The sequence below is a fragment of the Carcharodon carcharias genome, chromosome 8 (assembly GCF_017639515.1).
Source record: "Carcharodon carcharias isolate sCarCar2 chromosome 8, sCarCar2.pri, whole genome shotgun sequence".
NCBI classification, from domain to species: domain Eukaryota; kingdom Metazoa; phylum Chordata; class Chondrichthyes; order Lamniformes; family Lamnidae; genus Carcharodon; species Carcharodon carcharias.
In genome coordinates this window covers 71820124-71832156 of record NC_054474.1, presented here as the reverse complement: position 1 = coordinate 71832156, position 12033 = coordinate 71820124, and positions in this window count along the sequence as shown.

Here is a 12033-nt window from a genome sequence, read left to right as displayed (position 1 = left end):
ATCAAATCTCCTCTTAATCTTTTCCTCTCCAAGGAGAACAGTCCCAACCTCTCCAATCTATCTTCATAATTCAAGTTTCTCATCCCTGGAACAATTCTTGTAAACCTCTTCAGCACTCTCGCCAATGTGTTAACATCCTTTCTATAGTGTGGCATCCAGAACTATACACAATACTCCATCTGAAGTCTAACTAGTGTCTTATATAAGCTCAGCATAACCTCCCTGCTCTTGTACTCTATGCCCCTATTAGTAAACCCCAGGATACTATAAGCTTTATTAACTGCTCTCTCCACCTGTCCTGCCACCTTCAATGATCTATGCACATGTACACACAGGTCTTTCTGCTCTGCACACCCTTAAGAATTGTACCCCTTATTTTATATTGTCTCTCCATGTTCATCACTTCCCCTAGACTCCTGCCATTGGTCACCCAACATGTGCATCATCTCAGATCCCTGCCTTCCCAAGAATTTTCAATGTGTCCCAGTTTTAACCTTTGAAAATTAGGTCACCCTACAGTTGCATGGGCTGAATTTAATGGTTCCTTGATCTAGACGTAGTTTGCTTGACCACAGAGTATTTAATTATCTCAAGTTCTACTTAACCTTCATGGCATATGACTTATTTCTAACTAAACATTCATCCAGCTAATATCCATCGTTTTTAAAAATGATCACGCTTTCATTTTCTCTTACTGCTTCTAGTGTGTTATCTGCATCTCCACCCAAAACTTATATTTTGGATGGGAAGAACTTGCATTTATATCCCAAAACATTTGACAAGCAATTAAGTATTTTTGGAGCGTAGTCACCGTTGTAAGATGGAATATGTGTTACAATTATGAACTTTATAGGATAGTTATGCTTTAGGATTGTCTCTTTAATTTAAGGTAAAATGGAGGAATGAAGTGGGTCATGTGACCAGCTCTCAACTCTGCCTGGCAATAAACCTAGGTGGTTTGGTTGCTATGGGGACAAGAGACGCCCAAGTCAAGAGACTTGCTGAAAAGCTGCAAGATGCTCACACTTGTGGACAATGGGAAAAGCATCAGTGCTGACTGTTGGTAAACAGTCTCCAAATCTCACAGGCAGGTGTCAGGAATGTCTGGTGTTATAAATAATTAAAATCAAAATTGACTATTTCATTCCAAATTAGAATGGAGTTGGGGGCCTAACGTATAGATAATTCACATTTCTATCTGGATACAAGGCCCATGTGTTTTACATTGCCATGGAGATGGACTTTGGGAAGGGAAGACCTCATAGCAAGCCATTGTAGTATCGGGTTACAGGGTTTCTTAATATATCACCGAACCTCACAGACCCAAGTGCGTCTGCAGCCATCTGAGAGGAAGAAAGCAAGAGATAGAGTTAGTTAGTCCTGCAGAGAAAATGCTAACACTACTGTTCACCACACAGAACATAGGTAGGAGCTCATGCTCAGAGTGAAGACATTGAGTTTGTAAGGAGTTAAAGGAGGCTGGAAGATTTGCCTAGTTTGGGCTTGATGGAATCTCCAGTGTAACCCTCACAGTTAAAGTCTGTTCTGGGATTAGAAGTTACCCCACTGGGATAGGAAAAAAGAAGCAAGGTACCTGGAGCAGAGAATAGCTTTGGACTGGTTCCAAGGAATAAACCATTTATGTAAGGGACAGCATGAAGTATATCATGGTGGGCATTTTCAGTAGCATTAAAAGTTAAAAGGGGGAAACATTTCTGTTCTTTAGAGTATAAGTTGCCTAAAAAGTGTTTTGTCACTTTTGATTTCAGTTTGTTTGTTACAGTAAAAGTCTTAAAACTTGAACCCTTGTCATGTGATGCTGCAGTCAGTCACTGGAAATTAAACTTTTTTTTAAAAGCTATCAGTCTTCACAGGGACTGTGTTAGGAAATAGATATAGTTTAAGTAAGTTATTTTGGTATTTGTGGGTGTTAGGAATGAGTTTTAGCTTTATTTGTGTGTTAGGAAAAGGTCAAGTTGAGTTTTAGTTTCACTTTAAAAGGTGCCTGCATTTCTAATGAGCGTTTGCAACTGTAAGCGAGGTTAAGCAAACACAAGTGTAGCAACAGGGGCCCAGAGAGGTAAGAGCCCCCCCCCACCCCCAACCCACACACACACACACACACACACACACACACACACAGAAAAACTAAAGAAACAGAAGTTTTGACTTTGGTTAGGAGCAGCTGCCAGGCAGAAGCAATCTAGAAGGGGCAGATAGCCAATCCCAAGCTAAAGAAGAAAGTCCCCTATCAGGGGAGTGGAACAGGAGAAAGTCTCAAGCAGGCCTTCTAGTCAAACCTGAAGAACCTGGAAAAGGTCCTGTTAAGTGAAATTAAGAGTGAGGGGCAGGGAAAGGCTCTAAGCTTAAAGCTCCAATCTGCAGAAAGCAAGGTCAAAGTAATATAAAGGCTTGTGAGAAATCAGAAGGTCCAAAGTGGCAACTGAAGGTCTGTAACTCTTTACTATGGGCATGTGAAGGAATGGTGTACGGTTGACAGCTGAGTCTGTGAGAGAGCTTGCGTGGATGAAAGCTTGAATGCATGTAGTGACCCAGGGGAGAGGAACATCAGAAAGAGAGTTTGAAGCCTTGGAGTGGAACCCTTGCGTGAGGTGTCTGAGAGAAAGTGTTGCTTTGGGAGAAGATTCCAAAGTGAGTTCTTGGAAAGCAGAGATTGGAAACCCTCGTGTGAAAGACGGAGTTCAGTGAGACTGGTTGGCTCACAGTGTAACAAGCGCCTGGGAGGAGTTGAGGAGAAATCCATAGCATCTGTCTGGGGTGGCATCTGTCACTTGGTTTCAGAGTATGGTGTGTCTGACCACAGGTTGCCAATTGGTTTACATGAACTATACTTACTGTGAACATTGGAGTGTAAGATAGCTTTTGTAACTTGTGTTATCCTTACAAATCTGTATATATGTGTAAAGGTATAGTTGTGGGTGAAGGAGTATTGTAATATAGTTCATCTTTTCTTGTTTAATAAATGTTTCATGCTTTTGTTAACAGTTCATTAGCTGACTCCGGTGACTCTGTTCAGGAGCCCCTCTCCACGTATCTAAACAAGCAAATAAAAGTTAGGATCTATCAAGCTGGGTTCCACCCTGGGATCAGGTTTGTCCAGTTTTAACATCAGCTGGGATTATAACAAAGTGGGGCTCTTGCAGGATTTTGAAACGTGTACAGTGGGTGAATGGTCACGGAATAATAATTGGTCTGGGATTATCATTATAAGGTGGCTGTGAATACTTATAAAACAAGTACATGAATGTCAAAAGGTACTGGACATAGGAATTGGAGTTGCTCTGAGATATATTGTACAGATTGGAATTCAAAATGGTTCTGGAGGTTGCTAAGACTTTTTTACAGATGGATAATGTAACTCTGACTGGTTTACAGAAATTAATCAAGAGCAAGCTAATGGAATTGGTGGATAAATTGGAGTTAGAATTACCCAAAGGGGTGAAGAAAGCAGACATGGTTCAGATAATAGCACAGCATTTAAAACTGGAATGGATACTACAGAGACCACGTTCTCTAGGGGGTGAGTCACAGCTGGAGGTTGTGAGACTTCAGTTACAAATGAAGAAGCTTGAATTTGACCAAGCAAAGGAACTTTAAAAAACTTGAATTAGAGGCAAAAGAAACGGAAAAGGAAATAAGAACTAGAATTGGAACTGAAAAGGCTAGAGGCAAAGGAAAGAGAAAGGGCTTTTCAAAGGGAGCAAGCAGAAAGGCAGGAGAGAGAAAGGAATAAAAACAAAAAAACTGCGGATGCTGGAAATCCAAAACAAAAACAAAAACAGAATTACCTGGAAAAACTCAGCAGGTCTGGCAGCATCGGCGGAGAAGAAAAGAGTTGACGTTTCGAGTCCTCATGACCCTTCGACAGAACTTGAGTTCGAGTCCAAGAAAGAGTTGAAATATAAGCTGGTTTAAGGTGTGTGTGTGGGGGTCGGAGAGAGAGAGAGAGAGAGAGAGGTGGAGTGGGGGTGTGGTTGTAGGGACAAACAAGCAGTGATAGAAGCAGATCATCAAAAGATGTCAACAACAATAGTACAAAAGAACACATAGGTGTTAAAGTTAAAGTTGGTGATATTATCTAAATGAATGTGCTAATTAAGAATGGATGGTAGGGCACTCAAGGTATAGCTCTAGTGGGGGTGGGGAGAGCATAAAAGATGTAAAAATAAATAAATAAATAATTTTTTTTTTCTTTTTCTCTTTTTATAATGGAAATAGGTGGGAAAAGGAAAATCTATATAATTTTTTGGAAAAACAAGAAAAGGAAGGGGGAAACAGAAAGGGGGTGGGGATGGGGGAGGGAGCTCACGACCTAAAGTTGTTGAATTCAATATTCAGTCCGGATGGCTGTAAAGTGCCTAGTCGGAAGATGAGGTGTTGTTCCTCCAGTTTGCGTTGGGCTTCACTGGAACAATGCAGCAAGCCAAGGACAGACATGTGGGCAAGAGAGCAGGGTGGAGTGTTAAAATGGCAAGCGACAGGGAGGTTTGGGTCATTCTTGCGGACAGACCGCAGGTGTTCTGCAAAGCGGTCACCCAGTTTACGTTTGGTCTCTCCAATGTAGAGGAGACCACATTGGGAGCAACGAATGCAGTAGACTAAGTTGGGGGAAATGCAAGTGAAATGCTGCTTCACTTGAAAGGAGTGTTTGGGTCCTTGGATGGTGAGGAGAGAGGAAGTGAAGGGGCAGGTATTGCATCTTTTGCCTGGGCATGGGGTGGTGCCATAGGAGGGGGTTGAGGAGTAGGGGGTGATGGAGGAGTGGACCAGGGTGTCCCAGAGGGAGCGATCCCTACGGAATGCCAATAGGGGGGGTGAAGGGAAGATGTGTTTGGTGGTGGCATCATGCTGGAGTTGGCGGAAATGGCGGAGGATGATCCTTTGAATGCGGAGGCTGGTGGGGTGATAAGTGAGGACAAGGGGGACCCTATCATGTTTCTGGGAGGGAGGAGAAGGCGTGAGGGCGGATGCGCGGGAGATGGGCCGGACACGGTTGAGGGCCCTGTCAACGACCGTGGGTGGAAAACCTCGGTTAAGGAAGAAGGAGGACATGTCAGAGGAACTGTTTTTGAAGGTAGCATCATCGGAACAGATGCGATGGTGGCGAAGGAACTGAGAGAATGGGATGGAGTCCTTACAGGAAGCGGGGTGTGAGGAGCTGTAGTCGAGATAGCTGTGGGAGTCGGTGGGTTTGTAATGGATATTGGTGGACAGTCTATCACCAGAGATTGAGACAGAGAGGTCAAAGAAGGGAAGGGAAGTGTCAGAGATGGACCACGTGAAAATGATGGAGGGGTGGAGATTGGAAGCAAAATTAATAAATTTTTCCAAGTCCCGACGAGAGCATGAAGTGGCACCGAAGTAATCATCGATGTACCAGAGAAAGAGTTGTGGAAGGGGGCCGGAGTAGGACTGGAACAAGGAATGTTCCACATACCCCATAAAGAGACAGACATAGCTGGGGCCCATGCGGGTACCCATAGCCACACCTTTTATTTGGAGGAAGTGAGAGGAGTTGAAGGAGAAATTGTTCAGCGTGAGAACAAGTTCAGCCAGACGGAGGAAAGTAGTGGTGGATGGGGATTGTTCGGGCCTCTGTTCGAGGAAGAAGCTAAGGGCCCTCAGATCATCCTGGTGGGGGATGGAGGTGTAGAGGGATTGGACGTCCATGGTGAAGAGGAAACGGTTGGGGCCAGGGAACTGGAAATTGTTGATGGGACGTAAGGTGTCAGAGGAATCACGGATGTAGGTGGGAAGGGACTGGACAAGGGGAGAGAGAAGGGAGTCAAGATGACGAGAAATGAGTTTTGTGGGGCAGGAGCAAGCTGAGACGATCGGTCTACCGGGGCAGTTCTGTTTGTGGATTTTGGGTAGGAGATAGAAGCGGACCGTCCGAGGTTGGGCGACTATCAGGTTGGAAGCTGTGGGAGGAAGATCCCCAGAGGAGATGAGGTCAGTGACAGTCCTGGAAACAATGGCTTGATGTTCAGTGGTGGGGTCATGGTCCAGGGAGATGTAGGAGGAAGTGTCTGCGAGTTGACGCTCAGCCTCCGCGAGGTAGAGGTCAGTGCGCCAGACAACAACAGCACCACCCTTGTCAGCGGGTTTGATGACAATGTCAGGGTTGGACCTGAGAGAATGGAGTGCAGTAAGTTCGGAGAGAGACAGGTTAGAATGGGTGAGAGGAGCAGAGAAATTGAGACGACTAATGTTGCGCCGACAGTTCTCAATGAAAAGATCAAGAGAAGGTAAGAATCCAGAGGGAGGGGTCCAGGTGGAGGGAGAATATTGGAGATGGGTAAAAGGATCCGTTGAACTGGGAGAGGACTCCTGCCCAAAGAAGTGAGCCCGCTGACGAAGACGGCGGAAGAAGAGTTCGGCATCATGCCAAGCCCGAAATTCATTGAGGTGAGGGCGTAAGGGTATGAAACTACATGGAGCTGGAATTTCAGGCAAGAGAAAAGGAACGAGAAAGGGAATATCAGCTTTGAAGGCTGGAAGATAAAAAAAGACACTGAGACACTGAGGAAAGTTCTGATGATGAAAAATTCTCAAACCCATTGTGTAAGCTCTCCCAAAGTTTGAGGAAAGGGATGTAAGGCATTCTTTATCACATTTGAGAAGGTGGCTAAGCAAATGAAGTGGCCAAAAGAAATCTGGACAACACTTTTACAGTCTAGACTGGTAGGTAGAGCTCATGAGGTTTATGCTTCACATTCAGAAGAGGTATCGGTGGATTATGATGCAATAAAAAAAGCTATTCTGAGTGCATATGAGTTATTCCCCGAGGCACACAGGCAGAAATTTTGGAATATAAGGAAACAGCCTGGCTAGACCTGTATTGAGTTTGAAAGGGTAAAGCAAAGTAATTTTGACCATTGGATATCGGCATTAAACGTAGGGACAATGTATGGAACTCTTGGGGAAATTATCCTGTTGGAAGAATTTAAAGATTCACTTCCTCCAGTAATTAGAGCCCATGTTGAGACCAGAGAGCTAAAATGGCTAGAAAGGCAGCAGAGATGGCAGACAATTATGAATTAATCCATAGATCTAAACCCTTTTTCCATCATCCCCATAAACCTGAAATGGATAGAAGTTGGGACGGTGAAAGGAAGGCAAGTAGCCAGGGAAGAGAAGGGACAGTTGGGAATTCTCAGCAAGTTTCTCCTGAGACCAGGAAGAAATGTGCTGACGGTGGCAGTGACATTCAAAAGCCTAAATGTTTTCACTGTAGCAAGTTGGGACATGTTAGGGCAGATTGCTGGAGATTAAATGGTACACCTATTGCCAAGGATGCCAAAGGAATCCTCAGGAAAGGTTGCATCAGAAAAGGAAATTGTTGTTAAAACTGTAGCAATGGTACAGTTGAAACCTGTTCCCTCACAATATACGGGAAAGGGGGATATGGTTCAGAGAATTCTTCTTTGATTACTGGTGAAGGAAGTCAGGCTACAGAGGGTCTGGATGTTTTCTATCGAAGGGAGAAGTGTTCCCTTACTCTTCCAACAAAGTAAGCAGATCAAAATTTTGAGAGATACAAGGGCAGGTCAATTATTGATGGTGGCTAATAATACAATTTGTGTTCCGGATAGCTTTATGAGGGAAAAATATTAAAAGATATTAATGGAATTTATGAACCTGCTTATTTGTGTAAAGTCAACTTACAAAGTCACTTTATAAATGGAATTGTTATGGTGGGAATATTCCTAGATCACCTATTGAAGGGGTAGATTTTATTCTGGGTAATGATTTCACTAGTGGAGATAGTAATATGGTAATGGCTGTATTGCAGCAGGTGATTGATCATGCTGATCTTAACCAACTTCAGGAAACTACTGTGGCCAACAATGAGATGCTTATCACTGATAATGAGAAATTGAAGAAAACCTGATTAATGTAGAAAATCAACTTTCACGTATGAAAGAGGAGTTTGCTAATGAAAATAGAGAATTGGTGAGAACAATTGAGAATCAGTCACAGAAAGTAGCATACTTGACTGAGGACTTGAAATGTCTAAATGATAAACTTGTAGAAGCAAATTTATCAAAGGTCAAGCTTCAGTTAAAACTTGATGAGCTTCAAGCATCAGTAGTTGCTATGAAAAATCATAGAAAAGGAATTGTTGGAAAATCAGAATAATTGGTTGAGTGCAGAATTAAAAACCAAAACTAATGAACTTTGTCATGGAAAGAGCAATGTGATTCTCAAACTTCAACGCAAACAGGAGAAGATGAAAGAGAAAATTTGTGATATGGAGTGTCACAGTTCGAAAGTTGTTCCTATGAATAAAAATTATTTGCTGAATTGTGGTCCAGTTGAGCAGAGAACTGACCCAAGTAAAATTACTAATATATCAACCTCAGTAATGGACAATATGAAAACAGCTAAAGTGCAAGCAGAATTGGAAATCAAGAATTGCCAACAAAAAGGACTAAAAGTGCAAAATGGCCTGGAAAGGTCAATGCCCAGAGACACAGGTTTACAAGTGCTTGCTGGTGCTAATATACAAAATGTAACAGTTGGAATCCAGTCAAGCAGACAGTTTGCAAAAGACTATTCAAACCTGGAAAAGGGTGGAATGATATAGTTTGTGGATTATGCAAAAGAATTGAAGAGTTGGAACGAACTACGAAACTCCACAGGGAGAATATAATCGACTTTGCTCAAAAAGAAGTGGAAAAGACCTGTTCGAAATGGGATCTGGAGAAACAATAATATCATAAAAAGTTTAAAGATCAAACCAAGCAGGAATACAAAACCCTTTTGTGTGAACACAAGAAGCATCTCAATAGCATCTTTGAAACAATGAAACGAGATTTTGACCAGAGAAGAAATTAGATGTTAACTCAAAAAAATGCCATTTTGACTTTGTTAAATTGAAATGAGAATTTACCACAGTTGAGTTCAGAAAATGAGCTTGGGGATGGAATTACGCTAACAGCTAGTGGGCTGCAGACTTAAATGAAACATTTTGTGCTGAATTAAAGACTGAGAATAAGAGGAAAAAGAAACATAAGAGCTGAGCTATGATAATGCTATGATGTACAAATTCTACTAAATCTTGTTACATTTATTGACTTTGTTTAAGTGTGTTTTTGTAATTGTACAATATGATGTGAAATGAAATGGAAAAGTTGTTTGTATAGTATGTAATAAGCTATTGTTAGGTTTATGATATTTTTGTGGGAGGTGGACGTAAGGCCATGGTAAAGAAACCTTCGCTGTTGTGAAGCTTTCTTTCCTCCAAAGGGTTTGTGTTAGGAAATAGAGAAAGTTTAAGTAAGTCCTATTGGAATTTTGTGGGTGTTAGGAATGCGTTTTAGCTTTAATGTTTAAGTTTGAGTTGTATTACTGTAGCTCTGTGTTAAGAAAAGGTCAAGTTGAGTTTTAGTTTCACTTTAAAGGGTGCCTGCATTTCTAATGAACATTTGCAACTGTAAGACAAGTTAAGCAGACGCAACAATAGAAAGACTGGGCTGTTGCCTAACAGGGGTCCAGAGAGGCAGGACCCCCTCCACCACCGCCCCCACCCCCCCCCACCCACACACACACACACACACACACACACACACACACACACACAAGAACTAAAGAAATAGCAACTTTGACTTCAGTTGGGAGCAGCTGCCAGGCAGAAGCAATCTAGAAGGGGCAGATAGCCAGTCCCAAGCTAAAGAAGAAAGTCCCCAAATCCAGAGGAGTGAAACAGGAGAAAGTGCAAAGCAGGCTTCCAGTCAAACCTGAAGAACCTGGAAAAGGTCCTGTTAAGTGAAGTTAAGAGTGAGGAGCAGAGAAAGGCTCCAAGCTTCAAGCTTAAAGCTCCAAGCTGCAGAGACAGGAGTCGAAGCAATATAAACGCTTGTGAGAAATCAGAATGTCCAAAGAGGCAATAGAAGATCTGTAACTCTTTGCTATGGGCATGTGAAGCAGTGGTGTACTGTTGAGAGTTGAGTTGGTGAGAGAGCATGCATGGATGAAAGCTTGAATGCATGTGGTGACCCAAGGGAGAGGAACATCGGAAGGAGAGTTCAAATCCTAGAGGTGAACCCTTGCAGAAGGCGTCTGAGAGATGGCATCGCTTTGGGAGAAGATTCCAAGGTGAACTCTTGGTAAGTGGAGTTTGGAAACCTTTGTGTGAAAGACGGAATTCAGTGAGACTGGTTGGCTCATGGTGTAACAAGAGTCTGGGGGGAGTTGAGAAGAGATCCATAGCATCTGTCTGGGGTGGCTTCTGTCACTTGGTTTCAGAGCGTGGTGAGTCTGACCATAGGTTGCCAACTGGTTTACATGGACTGTATTTACTGTGAACATTGGAGTGTAAGATAGCTTTTGTAACTTGTGTTATCTTTACAAATCTGCATATACCTGTAATGGTATAGTTGTGGGTGAAGGAGTATTGTAACATTGTTTATCTTTTCTTGTTTAATAAAGGTTTTATGTTTTTGTTAAATGTTTACTAGCTGATTCTGGTGAGTGTGCTCAGCAGCCCCTCTCCCCGTATCTAAACAAATATATAAAACCCATGCAACTGCAGAAGGTGCAACACCTGCCCCTTTACTTCCCCTCTCCTCACCGTCCAAGGGCCCAAACACTCCTTTCAAGTAAAGCAGCATTTCACTTGCACTTCCCTCAACTTAATCTACTGCATTCGTTGCTCCCAATGCGGTTTCCTCTACATTGGAGAGACCAAATGTGGACTGGGTGACCGCTTTGCAGAACACCTTTGGTCTGTCCACAAGCATTACCCAGACCTCCCTGTCGCTTGCCATTTCAACACTCCACCCTGCTCTCATGCCCACATGTCGGTCCTTGGCTTGCTGCATTGTTCCAGTGAAGCTCAACGCAAACTGGAAGAACAGCACCTCATCTTCTGACTAGGCACTTTGCAGCCTTCCAGATTGAATACTGAGTTCAACAATTTTAGATCATGAACTCTCTCCTCCATCCCCACCCCTTTCTGATTTTCCCCCTCCTTTTTGTTTTTTCCAATAATTTATATAGATTTTTCTTTTCCCACCTACTTCCATTATTTTTAAGTGTATTTCCATCCATTGTTTTATCTCTACCTTTTAGCCTTTTTCGATTCCTTCACCCTACCCCACCCCACCCCACCCCCACTAGGGCTATCTGTACCTTGCTCCTCCTGCTTTCTACCCTTAATTAGCACATTCCTTTAGATAATATCACCACCTTCAACACCTCTTTGTCCTTTTGTCAGTGACATCTTTTGGTTATCTCCACCTATCACTGGCCCTCTATCCAGCTCTTCTTGTCCCACCCTCGCCCGCCCACCGGCCCTTAAACCAGCTTATATTTCAAAACAAAAACAGAATTACCTGGAAAAACTCAGCAGGTCTGGCAGCATCGGTGGAGAAGAAAAGAGTTGACGTTTCGAGTCCTCATGACCCTTCGACAGAGTCGAAGGGTCATGAGGACTCGAAACGTCAACTCTTTTCTTCTCCACCGATGCTGCCAGACCTGCTGAGTTTTTCCAGGTAATTCTGTTTTTGTTTTGGATTTCCAGCATCCGCAGTTTTTTTGTTTTTATCAGCTTATATTTCACCTCTCTTCTATTTTTACTTAGTTCTGTTGAAGGGTTATTCGGACTCGAAACGTTAACTTTGTTCTTATCCACCGATGCTGCCAGACCTGCTGAGTTTTTCCAGGTATTTTTGTTTTTGTTTTGGATTTCCAGCATTCGCAGTTTTTTGCTTTTATATTATATAAAAGTTAGGACCTATCAAGCTGGATTCCACCCTGGGATCAGGCTTGTCCAGTTACAACATCAACCGCAACAGCCAATTGTGCACAAGTTCCCACAAACCGTGATGTGAGATTGATCAGGTAATCTGTTTAAGTGGTATCGGTTGAGGGATTGGTCAGAACACTGGGGAGAACTTTCCTACTCTTCTTCAAAAAGTGCCATAGGATTGGTTATGTCCACCTGTTATTTTTCCAATAATTCAATTTATAAATTAAATAAAACAATAAAATGATGACAAATATACC